Source organism: Scyliorhinus canicula, chromosome 5, assembly GCF_902713615.1.
Source record: "Scyliorhinus canicula chromosome 5, sScyCan1.1, whole genome shotgun sequence".
Lineage (NCBI taxonomy): Eukaryota > Metazoa > Chordata > Chondrichthyes > Carcharhiniformes > Scyliorhinidae > Scyliorhinus > Scyliorhinus canicula.
In genome coordinates this window covers 220,960,411-220,987,977 of record NC_052150.1, presented here as the reverse complement: position 1 = coordinate 220,987,977, position 27,567 = coordinate 220,960,411, and the positions used below count along the sequence as shown (strand labels likewise).

The 27,567-nt window shown below is 47.7% G+C and overlaps 1 long non-coding RNA gene across 3 annotated transcripts; it reads right to left on the bottom strand.

Annotated features, from left to right (window-relative positions):
• On the bottom strand, positions 1-24,900 carry LOC119966595. 3 transcript variants are annotated; one of them, XR_005460801.1, is made up of 3 exons: positions 24,881-24,900; positions 2,507-2,841; positions 1-1,043 (listed from the first exon to the last, which is right to left on the bottom strand). It is a non-coding gene; the product is annotated as an uncharacterized LOC119966595 (long non-coding RNA). The 3 variants fall into 3 exon arrangements; XR_005460799.1 differs by lacking the exon at positions 24,881-24,900 and adding an exon at positions 7,619-7,659; XR_005460800.1 differs by lacking the exon at positions 24,881-24,900 and adding an exon at positions 7,304-7,324.
• Positions 24,901-27,567: the final 2,667 nt, after the last annotated feature.

Below are 27,567 nucleotides of genomic sequence, written 5' to 3'. Positions count from 1 at the left end.
TTTAGTCAGAACAATTAGTTTAATTAAATGATTGCAAAATAGCTTCAATGTATTACACAATTCCAAATGGCATTATGGTCTATTATAATTGAGTCCCAAATCAAGAAACTTGACAACTCAAATGCTGCATTTAGCACATCCATCCACACAAGTCTGCCTCCTACCAGATATTCACTACAAAGCCCAGGCAGTGTCTCACCCTGTCCTGGAATTTGTTCATGAGCTTAGTCTGCACCCATCAGACTGCAAACAGGTACCTGCTCAGACTGGGACTGGGGCTATGAGGTACCCTGCCTCCCCACCCCCCGTGCTGACGGTATGCACAACTGGATCATGATGCAGAGCGAGACCAGCAGCACAGGTTCAATTCTCATACAGGCTGAGATCATTCAGTTTTTTGTTTTAAAAGTACCCAATTCTTTTTCTCCCCCCCAATTGAGGGGCAGTTTAGCGTGGCTAACCTGCACATGTGTGGAGGTGAAACCCAGACATGGGAAGAATCAGTAAACTGGGCCGCAGTGCTAACCACTGCGTCACCGTGCCATCCTGGCCAAGGTCATTCATGAGGGCCCCGCCTTCTCAACCTTGCCCGAGGTGTGGTGACCCTCAGGTTAAATCATCACCTGTCAGCTCGCCCTCTCAAAGGGGAAAGCAGCCTTTGGTCATCTGGGGCTATGGTCACTTAAGGCTGCTACACCTGTAATGTTTTCCAATTCCGATGATGAACTGGATAGTTAATTATTTCTTGCTGCACAGCAGCTCCCCAACCGGCTGAGTATTTCTAACATTTTCTGCTTTTATTCAAACTCATGAGATGATCTCGGGTGAATTGCCCAGCTGATAATTCTGACTTTCCTCCCAGCTTTAGCCTCACTGACACTAGGGAACATCCTGTGCCATTCCTCAATTCGCAGGACTCATTTCACACCCCCATGGCGAGATGGGGGCATTCCAGCCAGACTGATGTTCTTCCAGTTTATTTCCCCCGGTCTAACCATGCTGCTTGTAAGAATTCCAGTCAGGATCAGTTCATTTCTTCAAATCTAAAACAGAAGGTAAAGACACTTTTATTATTCTGCATTTGGTGTTGGTGTTGAAACTTTCAATCACTCCCATAGCCAGATTTGGACATGCTCTGAAATGTTAAAGGAACATTGGCACAGTTCTTGAATCATCAAAACTTTTTTTAAAATGCTAGTTCAGGACAGAATGGTCTTGCTCGGGCAATGTGTCTCCAGTTCAACATTAGAAACTCTGCACGTCAGTCAACAGAGAGCTGGACATTGACCCTATCTTATGATCCCCCACTGCAACAGTTGTCCAACATCCAAGATTGGGGGCAGAGGCGCAAGACAAAGAACAAAGGAAAGTACAGCACAGGAACAGGCCCTTCAAGTTCGTGCCGACCATGCTGCCCGTCTAAACTAAAATCTTCTACACTTCCTGGGTCCTGGGTCCGTATCCCTCTATTCCCATCCTATTCATGTATTTATCAAGATGTCCCCTAAATGTCACTATCGTCCCTACTTCCACCACCTCCTCCGGCAGCAAGTTCCAGACACCCACTGCCATGTAAAAAAACTTGCCTCGTACATCTCCTCTAAACCTTGCCCCTCGCACCTTAAACCTACGCCCCCTAGTAATTGATCCCTCTACCCTGGGAAAAAGTCTGACTATCCACTCTGTCTATGCCCCTCATAATTTTGTAGACATTTTGGAGCATTTCCTGCCATCAAGCCATTGTCTTCAGAGCCTGTTCCCTAGATCTTCCTGCAGCTCTCTACATGGTAATATGGTTGAATCAAACTGGTTTAGTCAACGGAGATGAACTTCCAACCCCACACCTCAGCACTGCCAAGATATTTTCCAACACAATCCCATTTTAACAGATGCACATAAGGAGGTCCAAGGTAGTTTAGAATCGATGTGACCTGCTTCAATACTTTGCCTAGCTCTGCACTCAGTTCTTTGGTTACTAGCTGCTCCCTGTGAATGAGACAGTGAGTCCAAACAGCAGTTGGAACAACTCTGCACCAAGGCACGCAGCCCAAACTTGTGGCCCACCACAGATGGAGCACAATCTGTATAAAATCCTAACATGCGATCCCAGGGAATCTCTATCCTCCCTGTAGCCCTGTAACACACTGAATATTCCCTGTGCCACTTCATCAGGACACAGGGAAACAGAAGAATGTCTTCATGAATATTATTCTCCCACATGTAGCACACAAAAGCCAATGTGCACACCACACCCCTCACTGCTCACATCAACTTGCAGAGCAAAAGCAGATGTGCAGTTCAGACGTTCCGCTAATGTAAATTCCTGATCAGCTGCAATTGCTCCAGTTCTCTGCTTCACTATGCTGCTCAAGAGGGGGATACTGATCTAAGCTTATTTGCCTCCACCTCCCAACACTTTATTTTGACTATATTGATTGTAGCTGGTAAAAATTAAAGATCCTGCGATCGCGCGAGGCTCCTTTGCCCAGGCGATCCGATAGCTCACCTCAAAAGATGCTCTTCCAGCTTGCTTAGACACTCGCTGTCAAAAGATGCTCTTCCAGCTTGCTTAGACACTCGCTGTCACTCGCTCATTTCCGATGCTGAAAAAACAATCACGGTTTTCCGACACATTCCTTGTGAACACACTCCTAAGCGTCGCCTGAGCTTATTTGGCTTCATGCTTTCACTGGACAGCACTCGAAACGAAGGAGATACTTGGGGCTTTTCTTCAGATTTGTCAATTATGCTCGTGAGCCCATGGTCAAGGAAAAGAGTCAGCATATTTCCAAACACGTTTCTTACTTTGTGTCTCAGTTGCAATGGAATCAGGTCGAAGCTCTGCTGAAAGATTTGTCCAGTGTTAGAAGTTGCTGTTAATACCCAAAATGACAACAGTTGTGCAGACATGGCCTTCTGAAAGAAATTTAACTGTAAACGGCAACCGGCAGGAACCAATGTGCCGACTGTATCTGTGTGGCACATCAGCAATGGACTCCAGAGAAATAGACACCATAGGGATTCTATAATTGGTGGGGATTGATTCCAATTCAAAGTGACAGATCTTATGCCCTGATTTACTGTTTTAACTTAATAATCTTTATTGTCACAATTAGGCTTACATTAACACTGAAACACAGGGGCTGGTTTAGCTCACCAGGCTAAATCACTGGCTTTTAAAGCAGACCAAGCATGCCAGCAGCACGGTTCGATCCCCGTACCAGCCTCCCCGGACAGGTGCCGGAATGTGGCGACTAGGGGCTTTTCACAGTAACTTCATTGAAGCCTACTCGTGACAATAAGCGATTTTCATTTCAAATGAAGTTACTGTGAAAATCCCCTAGTCGCCACATTCCGGCGCCTGTTTGGTACACTGAGGGAGAAACTGGAGGAAACCCACTCCGACACTGGGAGAACGTGCAGACCTGCAGAGACAGTGATCTAATCCAGGTATCGAACCTGGGACCCCAGCACTGTGAAGCAAGTGATAACCGCTGTGCTACTGTGCCCCCCTCTGTGACCCATTTTGGGAACAGCTGGTTCACTTGAGGAATTTACATTTAGAATCTACATGCAACGCGCTTCATTTTACTGTCATCTTATAACGGACACCCATTCGCCTGACAACCCCTGCTCCCAACCTATACTGGTTCATCAACCTGTCCTCGATTTGGGTTTACAGCTCAAAATTTTTATCGTCGCACACGTCACCAATAACTCTCCCATGATCTGCTTCTACAATTTTTGCCGCGCCTCATTTTACTGTTAATGGCACTACACACGTATGAAGAGTAAATTTAACAGCTCCCATTACCTGTAAAACGCAACCCATGCTCTGACATTTATACAAGCTTTCCTTTAATCTGAATACAAGTCAGGGGCAGGAATAGGCCATTCGGCCCCTCCAGCCTCACTAAGCTCGTGTCTGATTGCGGCCTCAATTCCACTCTCCACCCATTCCCATTAATGACTGTCCTGACAATCAAGACCTCACGGTAGCATGGTGGTTAGCATCAATGCTTCACAGCTCCAGGGTCCCAGGTTCGATTCCCGGCTGGGTCACTGTCTGTGTGGAGTCTGCACGTCCTCCCTGTGTGTGCGTGGGTTTCCTCCGGGTGCTCCGGTTTCCTCCCACAGTCCAAAGATGTGCGGGTTAGGTGGATTGGACATGCTAAATTGCCCATAGTGTAAGGTTAATGGGGGGATTGTTGGGTTACGGGTATACGGGTTACGTGGGTTTAAGTAGGGTGATCACTGCTCGGCACAACATCGAGGGCCGAAGGGCCTGTTCTGTGCTGTACTGTTCTATGTTCTATGTTCTATGTAATTCAGCCGTAAAAAATATTCTATGACCTTGCCTCTATTGCTCTTGTGGGAGCGGAGACTTGCAACCCTCAGGAAACAAATTCGCATCTCTTGTCTTAAACGCAAAATCTGTTCTGTTCTCAGCCACAAGAGGTAACATCCCCTCCCCGCAGGATCGAGTATGTTTCAATCAGATTGCCCCTTGTTCTTCTAAACTCCAGCAGATACAGGCCAAACCTGTCCTTGTGGATAACCCCACACCCCAGGAACCAGTTGAGCAAACCTTCACTGAACTGTCTTTCCGAGACCACAGCTGTAGACTACTCTATATGTGGCCTCACCAATAGCCTTTAGCACCTGCAGCAAAACATACTAACTTTGTGATTCATGCACCCAGAAGCCAGATCCCTCTGTTCAAATATGCTTTTTTAATCTTTCTGTCAAAGTGGACAAGCTCATATTTGCCCACATTATACTCCATCTGCCAAATTTTTGCCCACTCACTTAACCAATCTATATCCCCTACATCAAAAATTGTTGAAATCAAAAGTACAGCACATTACAGGTTACCCTTTATCCACGCTGTTCGTTACTTCCACAAAGAACTTCAATAAATTAGTCAAACACCATTTCCCTTCCACAAAATCAGACTCTGGGTGGCTTTGTGAAGGGAAAATCAAGTTTGAGTTATTTGTGGAATTCACAAGCAACGTGGACCAAAAGATCTAGCCCCCCCCCCCCCCCCCCCCCAACTCCTTGACAAAAGAGCAAGGGACAAGGTCACCAAGGCCGACTCCGAAACTTGCAAGCCAGAGAAATGTTATCCTGTACTTGGCGTTGGGACCTACCAATCACTCCTACACAGCCAGACGGGCACATGTTCTTCAGTTTAAAAAGGATCAGCACAGCTTTTTAGAAAAAGACATGAATAATCAGTCTCAGGGCTACATCACTCCATGCTTTCCAGCAATATTTGCTAGGTTCATTGTTGCACCTCTCATAGCAACATTTAAAAACCTACGGTTCCGCATTAAAGTCAACACCCAGCTGTACCTGACCACTAGCTCTTCCCAGTCCACTGCCACCCAATGACCCAACATTCAGTTTTGGGAGCAGAATCTTCTGCAATTAAATACTAGGGCGAACAAAGCCACTGGCTTCAGACCCTGCTCCCTAGCTCTTTCCACTTCCCTTTCTGTGACCACTTGTTTACAGCCTTGCATAAAACCTGCCCGTATGAACGTCAAAACTCACCTGCCCCGTCTACCAGGCTACCCATTTCCCATCCGTGCTCATCTAAACTCATCCAAGCCCAAGACCTGCATCCATACTTTGCCTCTAATTTTCACTACTTAAACGCTGATGCAACCAGCAATACTCCCCCAACCCTCCGGAATTTCCTCCATAAACCTACGCTTCCTCAAAGATGTTCCATAACACCTACATCTGTTCTAATCTCACATAGCGCAGCACCATCAATTCTATTTGATTATGCTGCTGTGAAGCATCCTGGGAATGTTAAAGCATTGTATAAATGCACGTTGGTGCCAAACGAAGCAGACGTGAGGATATACCATCAGCATGATCTTATTAAATGGCAGAGCAGGCTCGAAGGGCTGAATGGCCTACACCTGTTCCTATTTCTTATGGTCCTAAATATGGAATGGTTCCTCCATTCTAACTAACGTTCATAATTTTGACAATGCACGTCTTGAACGCCACTGGTTTGAACCTTTGAAATCTCAAACTAGTCAAGTAGCACCTTTGAGAAAAACATGTGGCTCTTTCTGGAGAGTGGGAGGATGAGAAAAAGTCTAACAAAACAAAGATTGAGCCAGAGGGGGGAGAAGGAATAGCCATGAACTGAAAAATACAGGGGTTTGGGACCATTTTCAAAACAGGGGCAGCAGAAACAAGATAGACAAAACCTGCAGTACTGAACACAGCTTTGGTCTCTTTTAGGATATTCATGCATTGGAGGCAATACAGAAAAGGCCCACAAACTGGTTTCTGGGATGATGTGGTTGTCCTATGACAGGAGGCTGAATAAGTTGGGCCCATGTTCTAAGGATGTTTCTCATTGAAACATACAGCATTCTGAAAGGGTTTGATCACGTCGATGCTGAAAGTGGGTGAAAGGTGCCACACAAATGGCTATTAGGCAAGAGGAAATTAAGGTGATCAATACCAGCAAAGAAAATGTATTAAAAGTCAAGGGATTAAAATGCAAAAAGCCCCCAGGACATGACCTGAACAGATCTAGGGAAAAGAAAATCGGCCATTCTTGCCTGGTCTGGCCTACATGTGACTAGATCCACAGCGATGTGGTTGACTCTTAAATGCCCTCTGAAAAGCACTCAGGCATGGGAAATGAATGCCAACCACATGCCAAGAAATAATTTTAAACACGTGATGAGTTGCGAGTAGAGGCAGTGGTTTGCACTGCCCCCTCACCAGGGCAAAGGGAGCCAGGTTCAATTTCAGCACTGGGGTGACTGCGTGAACTTTGCCCTTCCACCCACCAAGCCTGCACCGACCATGCTGCCTGTCTAAACTAAAATCGTCTGCACTTCCGGGGTCCATATCCCATCAATGTATTTGTTAAGATGTCCCTTAAGCATCACTATTGCCCCTGCTTCCACCACCTCCTCCGGCAGAGTTCCAGGCACCCTTTGTGTAAAAAAAACTTGCCTCATACCTCCTCTAAACCTTGCCCCTTAAACCTATGCCCCCCAGTATACCCTGGGGAATCCTCCCACAGATGTGGTTAAGCGGATTGGTCATGATCGATATGCAGCATTACAGGGACATGGGGGTGGACCCTCCAAAAGAGCACTCTACCTGGGCCCACTACCACGTGACTGGACCATAGCCACCAGCACTGGGCCACCTCGCCTCCCAGGAGGACCTCTCCCACCTGTACCTGGTTATAACATTGTCCACACAGGCAGACAGCAGGGAAATGGGACCAGTGTGCCAAAGGATGGTTCACAGAAACCTGCCATCTCCTTCTGACCACCGGTGCAAAACATCCCCAAAAGCAGCCATGGCACCTCACCTTGCAAGAGAACAAGGTGCAGGGGGACAATAGGGGGAAAACAACGTCAAAGCTCTGGGTGGGTATAAGCGGGATGTATGAAGGTCCTATAAACCTTGTTCCAAAAAGTGAATAAGGTCTCAAACCCCTCGTTATTAATATAGCAAGTATTAGGAAGAGACAGCTCACAGTGAGCTGTCCTGCTGTGACTTGCATTGAAGATACAGGCAGCCTGCGGCCTACAGGCCCCATAGCCCGACATTAACTCCTACTCACCTCACCCCACCGCCGCCGCCTCCGGAAAAGACCGAGCCGCGCTCCGTCACCGCCTTTTATAGCGGCCGTCACCCCCTCCACGTGACCGCCGCCCGACCAATTCGACGGTTCGTGGAGACGGACCGACGAGCTGTGGAAGCGACAAGAGGGCCCCTCCCCGTCTCCCGCGAGGCCGTCACTCCCCTGCACAGCGCCGCCACCTTGGAGGACCGCCGGTGCGGATTGTGCTTCTGCTGCTTCAAAAAGGGGGTGTTGACTGCATCGACCCCCCCACCCCCTTCCTAACAGCACTTCGGGGCCTCACGGTAGCATGGTGGTTAGCATCAATGCTTCACAGCTCCAGGGTCCCACGTTCGATTCCCGGCTGGGTCACTGTCTGTGCGGAGTCTGCACGTCCTCCCCGTGTGTGCGTGGGTTTCCTCCGGGTGCTCCGGTTTCCTCCCACAGTCCAAAGATGTGCGGTTTAGGTGGATTGGCCATGCTAAATTGCCCGTAGTGTAAGGTTAATGGGGGGATTGTTGGGTTACGGGTATGCGGGTTACGTGGGTTTAAGTGGGGTGATCATGGCTCGGCACAACATTGAGGGCCGAAGGGCCTGTTCTGTGCTGTACTGTTCTATGTTCTATGTTCACTTTCACGGGGTCAAAAGCCTGGAATCCCCTCCCTAACAGCACAGTGGGTGTACCTACACCTCAGTGACTGCAGCGGTTCAAGGCGACGGCTCATTGCCACATCCGGAAGGGGCAACGAGGGATGGGCAACAAATGCTTCACAACCACACCCTATGGAAGGAATCGTGCGACTCGACCAATGTAGTCTACCTCATACGCTGCAGGAAAGGATGTCCCGAAGCGTGGTACATTGGCGAGACCATGCAGACACTGCGACAACGAATAAACGGGCATCGTGCGACTATCAACAGGCAGGACTGTTCCCTTCCAGTTGGGGAACACTTCAGCAGTCAAGGACATTCAGCCTCTGATCTCCGGGTCAGCATTCTACAAGGAGGCCTTCAGGAGACGCGACAACGCAAAATTGCTGAGCAAAAACTTATAGCTAAGTTCCGCACGCATGAATGCGGACTCAACCGGGATCTGGGATTCATGTCGCATTACATTCGGCCCCCACCAACAAGCCTGGACTTGCAGAGGCCTACCGACGGAACTGGCTTGGGACAATTCACACCTCTTTAACCTGGAGTTACCTCTCTCTCTGCATCTTTGATGATTTGATTGCCTGCAGGTGCTCGCATTCCGGGGCATCTCTGACTGTGTCTATATAAACATTTCTGGAACAAGCCTTTCCATTCACCTGAAGAAGGAGCCGTGCTCCGAAAGCTCGTGTTTGAAACAAACCTGTTGGACTTTAACCTGGTGTTGTAAGACTTCTTACTGTGCTCACCCCAGTCCAACGCCGGCATCTCCACATTATGGAAGGGTCAACAGTACACTGCAGCTTACTGCAGTCAATGCTACCAACCCTCCAAGCACAGCCCGGGAGTCAAATTTACATTTATTAGGATGTGAAATGAAATTAAATGAAAATCGCTTATTGTCACGGGTAGGCTTCAATGAAGTTACTGTGAAAAGCCCCTAGTCGCCACATTCCGGCGCCTGTCCGGGGAGGCTGGTACGGGAATCGAACCGTGCTGCTGGCCTCCCTTGGTCTGCTTTAAAAGTCAGCAATTTAGCCGAGTGAGCTAAACCAGCCCCTGTGAGCTAAACCAGTGTAATCTCCCGGTCGCTGCCATCAGCAAAGAGGGACTGCAAGTGTTCTAGATTTTAAAACATTTCCTTTGAATAGTTTCATTGGGCGTATGAAAATACTGGGATGTAAAAAGGCTTTTTGGGTTGGAGGTGGTATGATAAAACCTACAGGAATATTCGCAACCAGAGTCGGCAGCCCACCTGCAGTTGAAGATAGAGTTTTATGATCATTAAACCAAGAACAATACAGCACAGGAACAGGCCCTTTGGCCCTCCAAGCCTGTACCAGTCATGATACCACCTTTGGCCAAAACCCTCAGCACTTCCTAGTGCCGTATCCCTCTATACCCATTCTGTCCATGTGTTGGTCAAGATGCTTTTTGAATGCCGTTAATGTATCTGCTTCCACAGCCTCCCCTGGCAATACGTTCCAGGCACTCATCACCCTCTGTGTAAAAAACCTGCCTCACACATTGCCTCTAAACTTTGCCCCATGGACCTTAAACCTATGACCCCTAGTGACTGATCCCTCCACCCTGGGAAAGAGTGCCTGCCCATCCACTCTATTCATGCCCCTCAATCTTGTAAACCTCTATCAGGTCGGCCCTCAACCTCCGTCGTTCTAATGAAAATAGTCCGAGTCTATTCAGCCTCTCTGCATAGCTAACACCCTCCAGACCAGGCAGCATCCTGGTAAACCTCCTCTGCACCCTCTCCAAAGCTTCCGCATCTTCTGGTAGTGTTTGTGGCAACTAGATTTGTACGCAATATTCCAAGTGTGGCCTTACAAAGGTTCTACAGAACTCTAGCATGACTTGCCAGTTTTTATAATCGATGTCCCGTCCAATGAAGGCAAGCTTTCTTGACTGCCTTGTCCACTTGTGTTGGCACTGTGGATCTGCACACCCAGATCTCTCTGACGTCCTCTATTCCTAAGAGTTTTGCCATTTACGGTATATTTCTCCTCTATGTTAGGCCTACCAAAATGTATTTGTCCGGATTAAACTCCATTTGCCATTTCTCTGCTCAACCTATCCAATAATAATAATCTTTATTGTCACACGCAGACTTTCATTAACACTGCAATAACATTGACTGTGTGTCCTGCAGTATGCTCTGATAATTCTCAACACTTCTGTGCTGTAACTTTTCTATGATTCTACTATCTGCCACTCCACCAACCTTGGTGTCATCCACGAACTTAGGGCGAAATTCTCCCCCCCCCACGACGGCTGGGAGAATAGGGGGAGGGCCTTCCCGACTTTTTTGGCGCCCTCCCGCTATTCTCCCCCCCCCCCCCCCCCCCCCCCCCCGCCGAAATCCCGACACGAATCGCTGCCGCCGTTTTTTTACGGCCGGCAGCGATTCTCAGCTGTTAGAAGGGCCGAAGTCCCAGCCCTTTACGACCTTTTTACGAACGGCAAACACACCTGGTCCTGCCGTTCGTAAAAACGTCGTGACCACCTGGAAAAAAATAACCATGGCACCGATTGGCACGGCAGTACCACGGCCGTGCCAAGGGTGCCATGGGCCCGCGATCGGTGCCCACCGATCGCGGGCAGCGGGCCCGATGCCCGCGCACTATTTGTCCTTCCGCCGCCCCGCAGTATCAATACGCGGGGCGGCTGAGGGGCAACCCGGACCGCGCATGCGCGGGTTTCGCGCAAAAACGCGATGACGTCACCCGCGCATGCGCGGGTGGAGTCTTCCCACCTGCGCATGCGCGGCTGACGTCATATGACGCGTCAGCCGGCGCTAAGTCTGACAAGCGGGCTTAACGATTTTCGTTAAGCTCGACTTGTCGGAGCCTCCGACGTCGGGCTGCTAGCCCCGACGGGGGACCAGAATCGGTCCCCCGTCGGGAAGGGGCGCGATGCCGTAAAACCCGCCTGGGTTTTACGGCAGTTTGACGATTTCTCCCATTTTGGGAGAATTTCGCCCTTAGTAATCAGACCGGCTACATTTTCCTTCAAATCCAGTAGACTACAAACAACAGAGGCCCCAGCACAGATTCCTGTGGAACACCAATAGTCACAACCTTCCATTCAGAAAAACACCCTTCTACTGCTACACTTTGCTGTCTATGCCGAGCCAATTCTGTATCCATCTTGCCACCTCACCTCTGATCCTGTGTGACTTCACCTTTTGTGCCAGCCTGCCATGAAGTACCTTGTCAAAAGCTTTACTGAAGTCCATGTAAACAACATCCGCCACCCTCCCCTCATCAATCATTTTTCTCACCTCCTCAAAAAATTTGATCAAGTTAGTGAGGCACGACCTCCCCTTCACAAAACCATGCTGTCTATCGCTAATGAGTCCATTTGTTTTCAAATGCGTATAAATCCTGTCCCTGAGAATTCTCTCCAATGATTTACCTACAACAGATCTGGGGCTCACCAGCCTATAGAACATAGAACAGTACAGCACAGAACAGGCCCTTCGGCCCTCAATGTTGTGCCGAGCCATGATCACCCTACTCAAACCCACGTATCCACCCTATACCCGTAACCCAACAACCCCCCCCTTAACCTTACTTTTATTAGGACACTACGGGCAATTTTAGCATGGCCAATCCACCTAACCCGCACATCTTTGGACTGTGGGAGGAAACCGGAGCACCCAGAGGAAACCCACGCACACAGGGGGAGGACGTGCAGACTCCACACAGACAGTGACCCAGCCGGGAATCGAACCTGGGACCCTGGAGCTGTGAAGCATTTATGCTAACCACCATGCTACCCTGCTGCCCCTGTAGGCCTATAGTTTCCTGAATTATCCCTGCTACCTTTCTTAAACCACATTAGCTATTCTCCAATCCTCTGGGATCTCCCCTGTAGCCAATGAGGATACAAAGATGACAGTCAAGGCCCCAGCAATTTCCTCCCTTGCTTCCCTCGGTATTCTGGGGTAAACCCCATCAGGCCCAGGAGACTTATCTACCTTAATATGTTTTAAAACACCCAAATACCTTCTTTTCGATATCAACATGACCCAGACTACCCACATACCCTGCCCAAGAATCATCTTTTACAAAGCCCTTTTTTCGGTGAACACTGATGCAAAGTATTCATTTAGTACCTGGTCCATTTCCTAAGGGCTGGTTTAGCACATTGCAGAACAAGGCAGCATCGTGGGTTCCATTCCCGTACCAGCCTCCCCGAACAGGCGCCGGAATGTGGTGACTAGGGGCTTTTCACAGTAACTTCATTGAAGCCTACCTGTGACAATAAGCAATTATTATGATTATTATCTGGCTCAACACATAGATTCCCCTCACTATCCTTAAGTGATCCAATCCTTTTCCTGGCCACCCTCTTGCATTTTACATACGAATAGAAAGCTTTGGGATTCACCTTATCCTACTTGTCAAGGACTTTTCATGACCCCTCCTAGCCCTTCCAATTTCCCGTTTCAGTACCTTCCTACTTCCTTTATATTCCTCAAGGGTTTTGAATGTCCCCACCCTTCTAGACCGTACAAAAGTCTCCTTTTTCTTTTTGACGAGGTTCACAATAATAAATCTTTCTTGTCACAAGTAGGCTTACATTCACACTGCAATGAAGTTACTGTGAAAAGCCCCGAGTCGCCACATTCTGGTGCCTGTTTGGGTACACAGGGAGAATTCAAAATGTCCAATTCACCTAACAGCACGTCTTTCGGGACATGTGGGAGGAAACCGGAGCACCCGGAGGAAACCCACGCAGACCCAACCCGGTGTTCCCCACTAACCCGCTGCACGGCTGGGCGGAAAACCCCAACATTTAAAAAATCCTGCCTCTTGACTCAAAACCAATCAACGTCCCGGGCGGAACACGAAACTAGAATAAATCTTTTCTTTAATTTGGAATTGAAAATCTCCCAGATCCCAGAGAAGATTGAAACATCCAGCCCTCCGACAAGGCTTCCGGCCACAGGGTTAACCAAAACAGGGGCAAGGGTCAAATGTCACATAAACAACAGCAATAGAGCGATTGGCCAAATTTTTCAAAACTTGTTCTGGGGATGTGGGCCTCACTGGCTGAGCCAGCACTTATTGTCCATGCCTAATTGCCCCTTGAACTGAGCGACTTTCCCCCTTCTTATTTTTTTTGAGGGTCAACCGCATTGCTGTGGAACTGGAGTCACGTGTGGGCCAGACCGGGTAAAGACTGTTATACGTTTAGCTGCTGTCGCATAAAGAGTCAAAGGTTCTGCTCCTTTTCCACAAACCCCTTTAATTTACTTCAACTGACTCTGCACAAAACTCTAACATCATATCACCTGACACAAAGGCCACCTGAAGCCCCTTTACATAATCCGTGTCAATTATTGGATACTTAACATACATGAGACTACTAATTGGAATGTCTCTGAACCCATTACTTAACAGTCTCCCCTTCCTTGGAGAAAAATAATAATTAGGTGAAAACAAAATTACAGGAAACTCAAAAACACACATGCAATTTCCTTCTTACTTTTTTTTCATTTTTGGAAAAGAAAATAGTCACAGAAACAGTATCTAATATCTAATATCATTAACAATATCTAAAAGTTTCTGTGAGCTAGCCCCTCTTTTTCTAAAACAGCCTAACAATTGATAGCTACTGTCGACCCATTTAATTTTGCTATTTCCCCTCTGTCCAACATCTGCTTCAAACTGGCGATGTCGATCCTTAACCTTTTTTCACTGACACTTTTTGTAGAGTGCCCATTTTCCCACAGGGATTTATTGTCAATGTGACATTCAATAGGTATATTACCCAAATCCAATAATCGCAAAATGTCTGTCAATATCTGAGATATATAAAAGGCCATATCCACCGCCTTTACAAGGCTCAATGTCTCAGCAGCCAAAGTGCTTTTGACCACTCGCCTTATTTTCTTTGTTTCCCACACAAGAGCGTAACATTTACCATTGTTCCCAAAAGGAAAATTATAAAATCTCCTGCGCTTGAAACCCCATCACATAAATTTGCATAGGACGCATCACTATAAACTATGAGTTTCAAGTGCCTAAGGTCACCTAAAACCGGGAACCTCAAAACACACACCCGCATTTTTAGTTTGGCCAACGCTTTATTTGCTCTTATTATGTCTTCCACTTTGGGATCATTCATTTTTTGTACTCAACTCTAAGACATCAAAACTCACGTCCGGTCCAGTCTGTCTACCTAACCAATTCAGTTGCCCAATTAAACTTCACAGTTGCTCTTTTTCCATCTTTGAAACCATTGCGTCTTTTTGTGAAACCCGGCCATGACTAATTGCTATTGGGCTGATGCTTTCCAAATAAGATTGCTGATGTAAAGTTGCCCCTAACTGAGTCTGTCCGATTTCCAGTCCAATATATTTAAATGCACCGGAAGCCTGACTTCCAACCCTGAATTCTTTCCTCAAACCAGAGATTACAATAGCTTCAAAATCACTAGTCCCACCGCACAAAAAATCATCGACATGCGTCATAAAGATGCCAGAAAGATTTCCTTTATGGTGCCAGTAAAACATTACCGGATCTGCTTTCAACTGGCAACAGCCTAACGTTAACAAAACTGACCTTACCAAAAAGTACCAGACTCTAGACGCATCATTCAATCCAAATATACATTTGTTCAACTTCCAGAGTACCCCTTCTGTGAAATGAAATGAAATGAAAATCGCTTATTGTCACGAGTAGGCTTCAATGAAGTTATTGTGAAAAGCCCCTAGTCGCCACATTCCGTGCCTGGTCAGGGAGGCTGGTACAGGAATTGAACCGTGCTGCTGGCCTGCCTTGGTCTGCTTTCAAAGCCAGCGATTTAGCCCAGTGTGCTAAACCAGCCCCAGTGTTAGCTGCCTCTTTAGGAGGATGGAGATAAATGTCTCTCTGGAGCTGATGCCCCTGCAAGAAGGCAGCTTTTATGTCTATAGATTTGCATTCCCCATGCCTTTGTGGCTAATAGAGCCAAGAAGATCTTTAAAATAACCGTTCCTGCCGTAGGTGAATCTACCCTTAAATCCTGATCTTCTAAGTTTTCTTCAAATCCCTTTGCCACAACTCTGGCCTTTGCCTTATAAGTTCCATCGGAAGAACCTTTTCCGTGCAAATCCATCTGTGGGTCAGAGCTCTTTGTCCCCTATCCATTACCTCTGTGTATGCCCCAAATTCACTCCAACAATGCAATTCTTGCTGTTTGGCACCTTTGATAACTTTTTCATCTAACTTATTGGAAGCCACCAAAATCTCACATGCATGTGGGCTTCTACTCCTAATAGTATTTGTAGTCTTACTCATGTTCCGAGACTTTGATAAACTCTCCCACCTGGTACCTCATTCTGTACTGCTACTGCTTGATCTTTCCCTTCTGCTGTGGGATGTCCTTTCAATAGACCTCGATCTTTTCCTGTGGACCTGTTCACTATCCGATGTACTATCTGAACTAGTACTGCTTTTCTGTGCCCTCCATTTTTGAACTTCGTGTTCCCAATCCATTGTCTTGACTCCTTCCCCTGAATGCTGTATATTCAACCAATGTTTATACTTTCCAGTGGCCTTCCCTGCTCTACTAATAACAGTTGCACCCTGCCATTGACTAGACCCTTCAGGCAAGTATGTCACATTTTACCAACTTTTGGCAGTTGTCCTTTTGGAAAAATAGCCTGTTCTAAATCATCAGAAGTGTTGTGTTCCTCTACAGAAACTCTGGGCGGAATTCTCCCATTGGGAGACAAACAGCCCCGGAGTGAAACCCGGAATGTTTCACTCCGGCGTCGGAGGCCGCTCCTCGCCCCCTATTCTCCCCCCCACCCCCCCCACCCCCCACCCAGCGGGGCGAGGAGCGGCGGCGCGTGAATCTCGGGCGCCGGGCCTTGACGCTTGCGTCAAAGCGGCGTGCCGGGAATGGTGCTGTTGCCGGCACCTAAGTGACTTCAGCCGCGCATGCGCAGGTTAGCCGGCGCCAACCCACGCATGCGCGGTTGTCGTCTTCCCCTCCTCTGTCCCGCAAGACATTGCGGCTTGATCTTGCGGAGCGGCAGAGGGAAAAGAGTGCTTCTTTTAGAGACGCCAGCCCAACGATTAGTGGGCACCGATCGCAGGCCAGACATCTCCTGAGCATGCCCCTGGTGCTCGATCCTCCCTCCGACCCCCCACAGGCCCCACACACAGAGGTCGCGCGCTGTTCACGCCGGCAGCGACCAGGTGTGGTTGGCACCGGTGTGAACAGGTCGGGTTCGACAGGCCGCTCGGCCCATCCGGGCCGGAGAATTGCCGGTCGCCGTGAGAAACGGCGAGCGGCGATTCTCCGAGCGGCCCATCGAAAAATGCGACACGCCATTTTGGGGGGGTTGGGAGAATCGCGGTGGTGACAGGGCGGCATGGCATGATTCGCCCAGCCCTCCTGCGATCTTCCAGCCGGCGTGGGGTGCGGAGAATCGCGCCCTCTGTCTGTATCAGTTAACTGGTTCTCATAGTTCTGTAACACATGCGTACCAGATGACTCTGGTTCCTCGTCATGTCTGTCTGCTCTGTCTAAATTTGAAAATTTGTAATCTGTGCCCATTATCCTTGATGAATGTACCCTAACATTTGCCATCTATGCCTATGATCTTCCCTGGGCCTTTCCATTCATTAAAATAATCTCTCTTATAGTATACTATGCTCCTTGCTGAAAAACAGTATCTGAAAAACATACATTATGCCTCATATCTCTGCAAATTCTTTCAGAGACTTCTGCTTCCAAAAAAACTTTTCTACTGCTATGTAACACGTTTAAATGCTCAGCAAAGGCAGAGCTAATTGTAGAGGCTGGTCATCCAAAATGGATGGAATTTTAGGATTTCTACCAAACACTAATGAATAGGGACTATAGCCCTCAACCATCTGCAATGAGTTATTTGCACATACCGTCCATGCTAAAGCTGAATTCAGCTTGCAGTTTGGTCTATCTGCCAAAATTTTCCGGAGTATGTCATCTATTATCGCATGGTTTCTTTCACACACACCATTACTAAATGGGCTTCCTGCAGCCGTATTCAGAACTGTGATATTCACATTTTCACACATATCCCTGAACTCATCATTAGCAAATTCTCCCCCATTGTCCGAAAGGAATTTTGCCGGTGGGCCCTGATGAGATCTACCATGCGGAATTAGTGGGGTCTTTCTACTCAGTAGAAATTTGAGTTAAACTTCTCGGATGCAAACAAGAATCGTTATTGCCTCTATTTGATTACAATTAGGAGAAATGTAAATCTATTCTCAATAAAGTCCCGCTAGCAAAAGGATTTAAAGAGAAATAACTTGTACGCAATTTAACTTTCAAAATAATACAGAAATGGTTTCTTGCTTACGGCAAAACAGCTTGCATTTACTTCAAGAGTTAGAGTGGAAAAGTGAAAATATGAAAATAGAGATAGTGAATAGTCAATGTATAGGATGATCCCAGAATAAAGATGGCCGTACGATCCATCGTGTTTAAAGGAAATCTTATCAGTCTTGAGCCAGCTATCTAAACCTCTAGGTCGTCCCAATTGGTTTGGGTTAGAATCAAGTGTATTTGATTCGATGGTTAGCTGTCAATCCTAAATGTGCAACATAAGTTCTGAATGTTTCATGTTTGAATATTTGTGTATGTTATGGAATGCGATTCTGTGCTATTATCAAAACTGGTTTCTACTGGTTTTCTGCTGACTTCGCTTTATCCACATTATGAACAATGGTGCCTTCATGTTGCTTTGGTGCCTGCTTCGTCCTTGATCAGATTACTGGTACAGCTCATTTCTTAATGTCAAACTGTCTTTGAAAATATGTTTATTAGAGCAATAGCTTTTTCATCTTGCTTAGTAAAAATGTTGTTTTAATCTCCAATGAGTTTATGCATGTGTCAGGCTTTGTGTACCTCTGTTGAAGCTGTGTGTTTTATCCTGACCTGAGGTTATGAGTGGTATTAAAACTGGAGCTTAATATTTACACTAAATAGCCTTCTTTTACCTATCAGATCTATCAGGAAATAGTCGATTCCTATCAGTCGGCGCTTTTGATAAATCGAAAGATCAAGTGAGATATATCACAAGAAGATAAACTATAGAATAAATGCGATAGGATAGGTAAAAGCGCAAAGAAGAACACATTCATATTGTCATTGCAGTTTTCAACGATTGCATTACAAGCATTTCAGCAAAAATTATTATAATTCTTAAAGAATCATAATTATAAAATAACAATCAATCAAATTTGATGCTACTGATTCAGTATTAATCTATGAGCAATATGTTAATAATACAGGCAAATAATTGATTGATGGGCAGTGGGGTTAGTATGAATCATTCTGACTGTTGGGCCCTTGCGTTTAGTGAATAGTTGTTCAATGCACTTGATACACTGGTAGGTTGTGTAAATGATGAATTCTGCTACACAGGAGAAAAAGATTATTCTTACTGTGGACATTCCAGTGTGTCCCAACCACCTGCAAAGTTTCTCCCAGATAGAGATATCGGGGGGTGGATCAAGTTTCTTGATTTCCTTTTGGATATGTGATACCAGGTCTTTAACTTCCTGTGAATTATCTGGAATGAAAGTGCAACACTCCGCACCAATCAGGGCGCAGGTTTTTCAGCCAGCACATAGTCAAGTGCCATTCGATTTTGTAATGCCACGGTTCAAATTGCTCGCATTTCGTCAGAAACTTTATCTCGGCCAGTGGTGGTGTAATCGGCTACGTTTTGTATGATGATTGTTATTTTATTCAATTCATTGCCCACCCTTACTTCCCAATAGAAAGGAATAATGTTAGCATAAATTGCGTCTCATAAGGTCATGGAACGTTTATTTCTTCGAGTGGCTGGTTCTGAAACATAAGGGAGATGAGGAAGATGACGGATGGCAGGTGCTATGTATCCTAAATAGCAAGATCCTGACCAGTATTTTGGGAGCCAGGAATATGCTTTGTCATTACAAATAAAATAAGTCCCATTATGTGCAGAGTATAAGTAAATATATTCTAAGTACAAATGATCTGAGAATGTTTTATTATTTGTAATATTGTTTATGCCTGCTATTGTTGAGGACCGTTCAGTTTTTTGTAATAAATTCTGCGTACATTTATAAGCTCTGTTAACATTCAAATAATTAGTACAAACACTATTACCCATTTTCATCCCTTTAGAGTGATTACTAGTGAGGCATATTGATCCTTTTCGTTTAATATTAGTTGAAAGGCTAATATATTGAGGATTTTTGTTTGGGTTATATTTAAGTTGGTTCCATCCTGAAAAGGTGTTTAGTGGATAGCCTGCAGATTTCCATCGGTCAGAAAGCGTTTGATAGAGTTGAGTGGGGGTACCTGTGAGAGGTGCTGGAGCGGTTCGGATTCGGGGAGGGATTCATCAAATGGGTGAGGCTGCTCTACGTGGCTCCGATGGCAAGTGTAGTTACTAATGGAAGGAGATCGGAGTACTTTAGGCTCTACCGTGGGACCAGGCAGGGGTGCCCCCTGTCCCCCTTGCTCTTTGCACTGGCGATTGAACCTTTGGCTATGGCGTTGAGGGAGTCAGGGAGATGGAGGGGTCTGGTGCGGGGTGGGGAGGAACATTGGGTATCGCTGTATGCGGACGACCTGCTGATGTATGTGGCGGATCCAGAAGGGGGAATGCCGGGGGTGATGGAGCTGGATTTGGGGGCTTCTCGGGCTATAAGTTAAATTTAGGCAAGAGTGAGGTATTTGTAGTACACCCGGGTGATCAGGAGGAGGGAATTGGGAGACTCGCATTTAAGAGGGCAGTGAAGAGTTTCAGATACCTGAGGGTGCAGGTGGCCAGGAGTTGGGGGACTCTCCATAAGCTTAATTTTACCAGGCTGGTGGAGCAGATGGAGGAGGAATTTAAAAGGTGGGACATGGTGCCGCTATCGTTGGCGGGTAGAGTGCAGTCCGTCAAAATGATGGTTCTCCCGAGATTCTTGTTCCTTTTTCAGTGTTTGCCCATCTTTATCCCTAGGGCCTTTTTTAAAAGGGTGACTAGCAGCATCATGAGCTTTGTTTGGGCGCATGGGACCCCGAGGGTGAAGAGGGTCTTCTTGGAGTGGGGTAGAGATGGGGGGGGGGGGGGGGGGGGCTGGCGTTACCCAATCTCTCGGGGTATTATTGGGCGGCCAATGTGTCGATGGTGCGCAAGTGGGTAATGGAGGGGGAGGGGGCAGCATGGAAACGGATGGAGAGGGCGTCCTGTGGAGATACAAGCCTGGGGGCCCTGGTAACGGCGCCGTGGCCGCTCCCTCCTACGAGGTATACCACGAGTCCGGTGGTGGCGGCTACCCTCAAGATTTGGGGGCAGTGGAGGCGACATAGGGGAGAAGTGAGGGGCTCGATGGAGGCTCCGTTAAGGGGGAACCATAGGTTCGTCCCGGAAAACATTGATGGGGGATTTCAGGGTTGGCACAGAGCGGGCATCAGACAGCTGAGGGACCTGTTTATTGATGGGAGGTTTGCGAGCCTGGGGGAGTTGGAGGAGAAATTTGGGCTCCCCCAGGGAAACATGTTCAGGTATCTGCAGGTAAAGGCATTTGCTAGGCGGCAGGTGGAGGGACTCCCTTCGCTTCCCGCGAGGGGGGTGAGTGACAGGGTGCTTTCGGGGGTCTGGGTCGGAGAGGGGAAGATATCTGATATCTACAAGGTTATGCAGGAGGCGGAGGACGCGTCAGTAGAGGAGCTGAGGGGGAACTGGGGGAAAAGATCGAAGACGGGACATGGGCTGATGCCCTGGAGAGGGTTAATTCTTCCTCCTCGTGTGCGCGGCTTAGGCTCATCCAATTCAAGGTGCTGCACTGGGCCCACATGACTGGGACGAGGATGAGTAGGTTCTTTGGGGGTGAAGACAGGTGTGTCAGGTGCTTGGGGAGTCCAGCGAACCATGCCCATATGTTCTGGGCATGCCCGATACTGGAGGAGTTCTGGAAGGGGGTGGCGAGGACGGTGTCGAGGGTGGTGGGATCCAGGGTCAAGCCAGGATAGGGTCTCGCGATTTTTGGGGTGGGGGTGGAGCCGGGAGTGCAGGAGGCGAAAGAGGCCGGTGTGCTGGCCTTTGCGTCCCTAGTAGCCCGGCGAAGGATCTTGCTACAATGGAAGGATGCGAGGCCCCCAAGCGTGGAGACCTGGATCAATGACATGGCGGGTTTCATTAAGCTAGAGAAGGTCAAATTCGCCCTGAGAGGGTCGGTACAAGGGTTCTTTAGGCGGTGGCAACCTTTCCTCGACTTTCTGGCTCAACGATAGGGTACGTGGACAGTAGCAGCAGCAACCTGGGGGTGGGGGGGGGAAGGGGGAGGGAAAAGGGGGGGGGGATACGATGACTATGTTTGTTTATTTAATTTTAATTTATTTTTAAGTTCTTTTGTTGTTCATTGGGGTTGGGGGGGGGGGGGGGGGGGGGTGGGGGGATGTGATACATGCGTTGATACGGTATGGATGTCCATACCTCTCCATTCACCTGAGGAAGGAGCTGCGCTCCGAAAGCTAGTGTTTGAAACAAACCTGTTGGACATTAACCTGGTGTTGTAAGACTTCTTACTGTGCTCACCCCAGTCCAACGCTGGCATCTCCACATCATTATTATTTGTCAGTAATGGAATACAATAGTGTCCCAATTGTGTAAATTGTAAGTCCACCGTCTTTCCAAAAACTGTTGCCTTATCCTGTTCCATATCCAGTTTCATGTGTGCTTTCTTCATCGACGGTCTGCTCAGAAGCAAAGGTATCTCACTTGATACAACATCCGTGCTAATGAAATGGTTCACTCCGGCAATATTGCAAGGGATCACCACTCTTTTCAGCGACTTCAGAGTATCATCATCCCCAAACCTAAAACTTGTGCAACTTTCAAATTCCTTAACCTTGTTACGATTTTCAGCATTCAAGGAGTCCAGATAACATTTTAACCAGTCAATTCCACACACAGTAGTGTGACTGTCCAATACAGCACAATTGAAGGATTCTGCAACCAACACCCTAATTACCGGCGTAAAACTACTTGTTAATAGGACAATGCCTTCTTTCTGGTCACTATCTTTTTCCTCTTCTGACTCTTCAGTGTCATGTGTCACTTCAAATGCTCTATTCTAACGTGTTGGACAGTTGAAGGCATAATGGTAGAGGGTCACGTCGAAAACATCGATTTAGCATGCCCCGTGCATTTCTGGGGATCATCTTCCTATTGTCGGTTCTAACTGGGTTTCTGGCTTCATAATTTTCAGGTCCTGATCTCCTTCTATAGTCTTGGAACCTATTTGTCGCCGTGCGATTTCACCATCCTGTTAGTAGTGTATCTTCCATATTCTGCTTTATTGCAGACTGACCTGTTTGAGTCATGAGGGCCATCGGAATTGAAAGTTTCCTCAGAAACTTTTTTAAAGCTTCTGTCATCTGATCGAATAAGGTATCCTTATCCCCAAACTGAACTCCTGTCAAAACCAGGAGCCTATCCATGTTGTTCACTCTAGCACAGTCAAGTAATTTAAAGGCCAACACAGACTGTGGAAACTCCAGGTAGTGTTTCTGCAGCCTTTATATAGTCTGCCAAATTCCATTATATAGTCTTCCATGGAGAAATCCTCTATTTTCCGGAACCTATCAAAATCCGACCATGCTTCATACGCACTTAACAAGTCATCCTTCTTATAGATCTTATCCGTATAGCGTAATAGAGTCTCCAGACCATTTTCTGAGTCTAACTCTTCCAATTCCAGCTCAGAAAACACTTTGCTTCGGATTTTGCTATCATAAGGTAGAGAAAGAACCAATACCATACCTTGTTTTCTCTTTCCCAAGGCAGTTACCTTAGTCCACATAACTACTGCGCTTCTCCATTGGTCGTACGATCCCATTTCAGAAAATAATGGGGGGGGGGGGGGGTAGTCATATCCGGCCACCTTTATCCTAGGTTCAGCCATATAGATTTGTTTTTTTTTTCTTCTCACTCACTCCTTGGTTTGGTCAGGAAAAGTTGTGTCTTTCAACCCTTCACATTCTCACAGCAACCATCCTCTGCTACCATTTGTTCTACATTTAGCTGCTGTTGTATAAAGAGTCAAAAGTTCTGCTCCTTTTTCACAAACACCTTTAATTTACTTCAACAGACTCTGCACAAAACTCTAGCATCACATCACCTGACACAAAGGCCACCTGAAGCCCCTTTACATATCACTGTCAATTATTGGATACTTAACATAAATGAGACAACTCATTGGAATGTCTCTTAACCCATTACTTAACCGTCTCCCCTTCCTTGGAGATGGAAGATAAAAGATATAGATAAAATGTTCACTTGGCGCTTCCAATAGTTACACACACATTATAAGCACTAGGTAAACCCAATATTTACATCTAACGCAGAGAATATACAAGGGACAAGATTGAAATAAATCTTATAAGCTAGAATCATAGAATCAACAGTGCAGAAGGAGGCCATTCGGCCTATCGAGTCTGCACCAGCCCTTGGAAAGAGCACCCTACTTAAGCCCACACCTCCACCCTATCCCCATAACCCACTAACCCCACCTAATCTTATTTTGGGCACCAAGGGCAATTTACCATGGCCAATCCACCCAACCTGCACATCTTTGGACTGTGGGAGGAAACCGGAGCACCCGGTGGAAACCCACACAGACACGGGGATAACGTGCAGACTCCACACAGACAGTGACCCAAGCTGGGAATCGAACCAGGGATCATGGAGCTGTGGAACAACAGTGCTACCCACTATGCTACCATGCCGCTGTACAACGGAAAGAAAAATGTTGCATTTATACAGTGCCTTTGACACAGTCAGGATGCCCCACACAATGACAGCCAGTGCAGTCACAGTTGGAATGCAGGGAAACACTAATGTTTGAAACACATTAAATGTTCACTTTGCTCGCTCAAATCCAGGTAAATCCAAAATTCACATCTAAAGTTTGTTATCACATTGTATGCTATTTAAAGCAGAAACGTAGGGTGCCATTCAGCCACCGTATTGCACCTGTAATCCCGCGAGAGCCTCAAATTGGGATCTGCCTTGGGCGCCTGACCGATCGTGAGTCACCCAATCCGCTCTGCCCGGCGTGATCCGCTTCTCGCTGAGCATGATCCGTATCTGCATGTTTAAGTTGGCTGGGTGGCTTATTTAAATACCCGGACGCTGCTTTCGCCCGGCACCAGGGCGGCAATGGCCTGCGCCTGCGAGGTCGCAAACATGGATCAAACGTGATGGCCCCGCCGGGGGTCCCGCAGGCCATTCGAGACCCCCGGGTGGTCCGGCACAAGGCAGGGTTGTACCCTGACCCCCGGGGCACCTTGGCTCTGGCAACCCAGGCTCCTCGGCACTGGCATCAGGGAGAGGAGCTCCCTAAAAAGCAGACAATCAGGAGAGCGGATAATTCGGAACATGGGAATGGTGATGATGGGGTTGGGGGAGGGGGTGGGGTCGGTCAGAAACGCCTGGTGGGAGGACTGCACTTCCAGCATCCAGATTCAGTGAAGCATTTATAACAAATTTAACTTTTAAGCGGGGCAGCCTGTAGCGGTCCCTTTAAGGACAGCTGATCAGGTCATACTCTGACCTGGTTTACCTTGGTGTAGCTCATGTTATCTATCTTGGCTAGGTAAACCAATATAGCAGATGGTGGCCCCAAGTAGACACAAGGCTGCCTATTTGCCGACGCGCATTGTTTCAGAATGGGACCCAAGATGGCTATTTATATTTGTAAGCACCCAAAATGGCCGATTGTACACTTCCTGCTCGTATTGTGTCGTCACTTCCTGTCTGTCATATTCTAGTTGCCTGAGAGACAGGCGTGACACCACTGAATCTTTTGGCCATGTATTCGCATAAAGCTTCCAGTAATTATAAAGTGCTGCGTGAACCCAATATTTATATCGAAAACAGAACGCACATATCGTTATCTAAAGCATCAAGGGAGTATAATATCTGCAGCTAAGCCCTGTATAAATGCTGTATCTCTTCAACTTGAAAACACTGAAGAAATATAAGATACAGATATTAAGTTTACTTGATGCTCCATAGTTACAAACAGACATACAAAGCACCAGGTAAATCCAATATTCATATTCAAAGCACTATTTTGTGTTTTGCATGCCGCTGGCTTGAACCGAGAGGTTTGGTCGGCCATTTCAGAGGGCAGTTAAGAGTCAGCCACATCGCTGTGGGTATTACGATCCCGGACCCAACGGTGGTTAGGATACTGGACAGAAAGCCCAATATTTTAGCTTCATTTTGTGAGGCTGCGAGGAAAGAATACCCCACTCCAGAAGTGATTTCACGAAGAATTAGGGATTATGGTATATTGAAACAAACTTTATTACTAACGCAGTATTAACATCTTTAACATCACACCCGAAAAACAGCTGACAATTGCCCCTTAAGCAATGCTGGTCAGTACAGTGACACAATAACCCTCAACTGCTATCTTTATTCCCACTCAAACAACAAAACCACCTCAGCTCTCAATCCACTTATAGATACAATTAGCAGGCCCAGGCATATTTGCCTCAGAGATGTTCTTTGAGAAGGTTTTAGGAGATAGATCGGAATCCTGTCAGCATGATGCAGGATCTCTAGTGTGAGTCTTCAGAAACTGTCTTCAATATTTGCCTTTCAGGCCAACTAAAAACTAAATTGCTTCTCTGCAAAATGCACCCCCCCCCCCATTAGTTACATCATATTGCCAAGCTGAAACACAAGGGGCGGGATTCTCCGTAGCTCGACGGCGAAATTGGGATCGGCAATTGGGCGGAGAATGGCTTCTGACGAGGGAATCGGGACAGGCATCGGTTTGACACCTTTTGCCGATGCTCCGCCCCCTCCAAATCAGTGTCATCGGGATGGGCACCGCAGCAATTACAACACCATAGGCGAGTCATCAGCTGCCCGATGGGTCAAGTTCCCAACGGGCCATGTTTGGTCCCAGCGGTCGGGAACCTGGTGTGCCGGCTGTGGACAATGTCCAGCGCCGCCACACTCCGTCGGGATCTGTGCCCTTGGCCAAGGGGCTTGTGCTAGTGGTGGAGGGTGGCCAGGGTGTGGGTTGTGCGGTTGGGGTGGGCGGGTACGCAGTCTGGCATGGCCGGAACCATGTTACCCAGTAGGGGTTTAGGCGTGCATGGCTACAGCTTGTCAGCCCTGCACATGAGCGGTCTGGGATCCAGTGATTCACCGGCCATTCTCCGCGCGATCTATGGGTGTTCCTCGCGGCGCCGGTGCTAGCCCCTCACCAGTACTGGAACCGATGAGGGATTCGCGCCGATTTTCCCGGCATGGGGCACGATGGTTTCTCCATTGGCGCCGGCACTTAGCCACAGAAATGGAGAATCCAGCCCAAGCTTTTCCCTATTGCACAGGGAACCACTGTAATCCAAAGAAGAAAAAAATAAAAATAAAATAAAAATAAATTATCCCAAGCTTTTACGATGCTTTAATTGCACCGCTGGCTCCCAAACACATAATTGCCTTGCAGACCAGGATTCCTGGCTACAGGAGTCTCACACACACACTAACCCAAGAAGAAGTCTTCCAACACCAGGTTAAAGGTTTGTTTCAAACACTATGGGCGCAATTCTCCGCACTCACGACGGTGCGGAGAATAGCGGGGGTCGTAAATTTTTACGGCCACGCTAGTCTGACGCCCTCCCGCTATTCTCCCCCCCCCCCCACGCCCGACTCCCGACACGAATCGTTGCCGCCGTTTTTTTACGGCGAGCAGCGATTCTCAGCTGGCCGATGGGCCGAAGTCCAAGCCCTTTACGGCCGTTTTTACGAACGGCAAACACACCTGGTCTAGCCATTCGTAAAAACGGCCGTAAAGTCCCGATCTTGGCAACCATGGCACCGATTGGCACGGCCGTACCACGGCCGTGCCAAGGGTACCATGGGCCCGCGATCGGTGGGCACCGATCGCGGGCAGCGGGTCCGATTCCTGCGCACTCTTTATCCTTCCGCCGCCCCGCTGTATCAATTCGCGGGGCGGCTGAGGGGCATCCCAGCCCGCGCATGCGCGGGTTTCGCGCAAATGCGCGATGACGTCATCCGCGCATGCGCGGGTTGGAGTCTTCCAATCTGCGCATGCACAGCTGACGTCATGTGACGCGTCAGCCGCCGCAAACTCTGGCAAGCGGGCTTAACGAAATTCGTTAAGCCCGCGATGCCGGAGTTCACGGCCGCGGCACGCTAGCCCCGACCGGGGACCAGAATCGGTTCCCGGTCGGTGGGGGGGGGAGAGGCTGGCGTCAAACCCGCCCG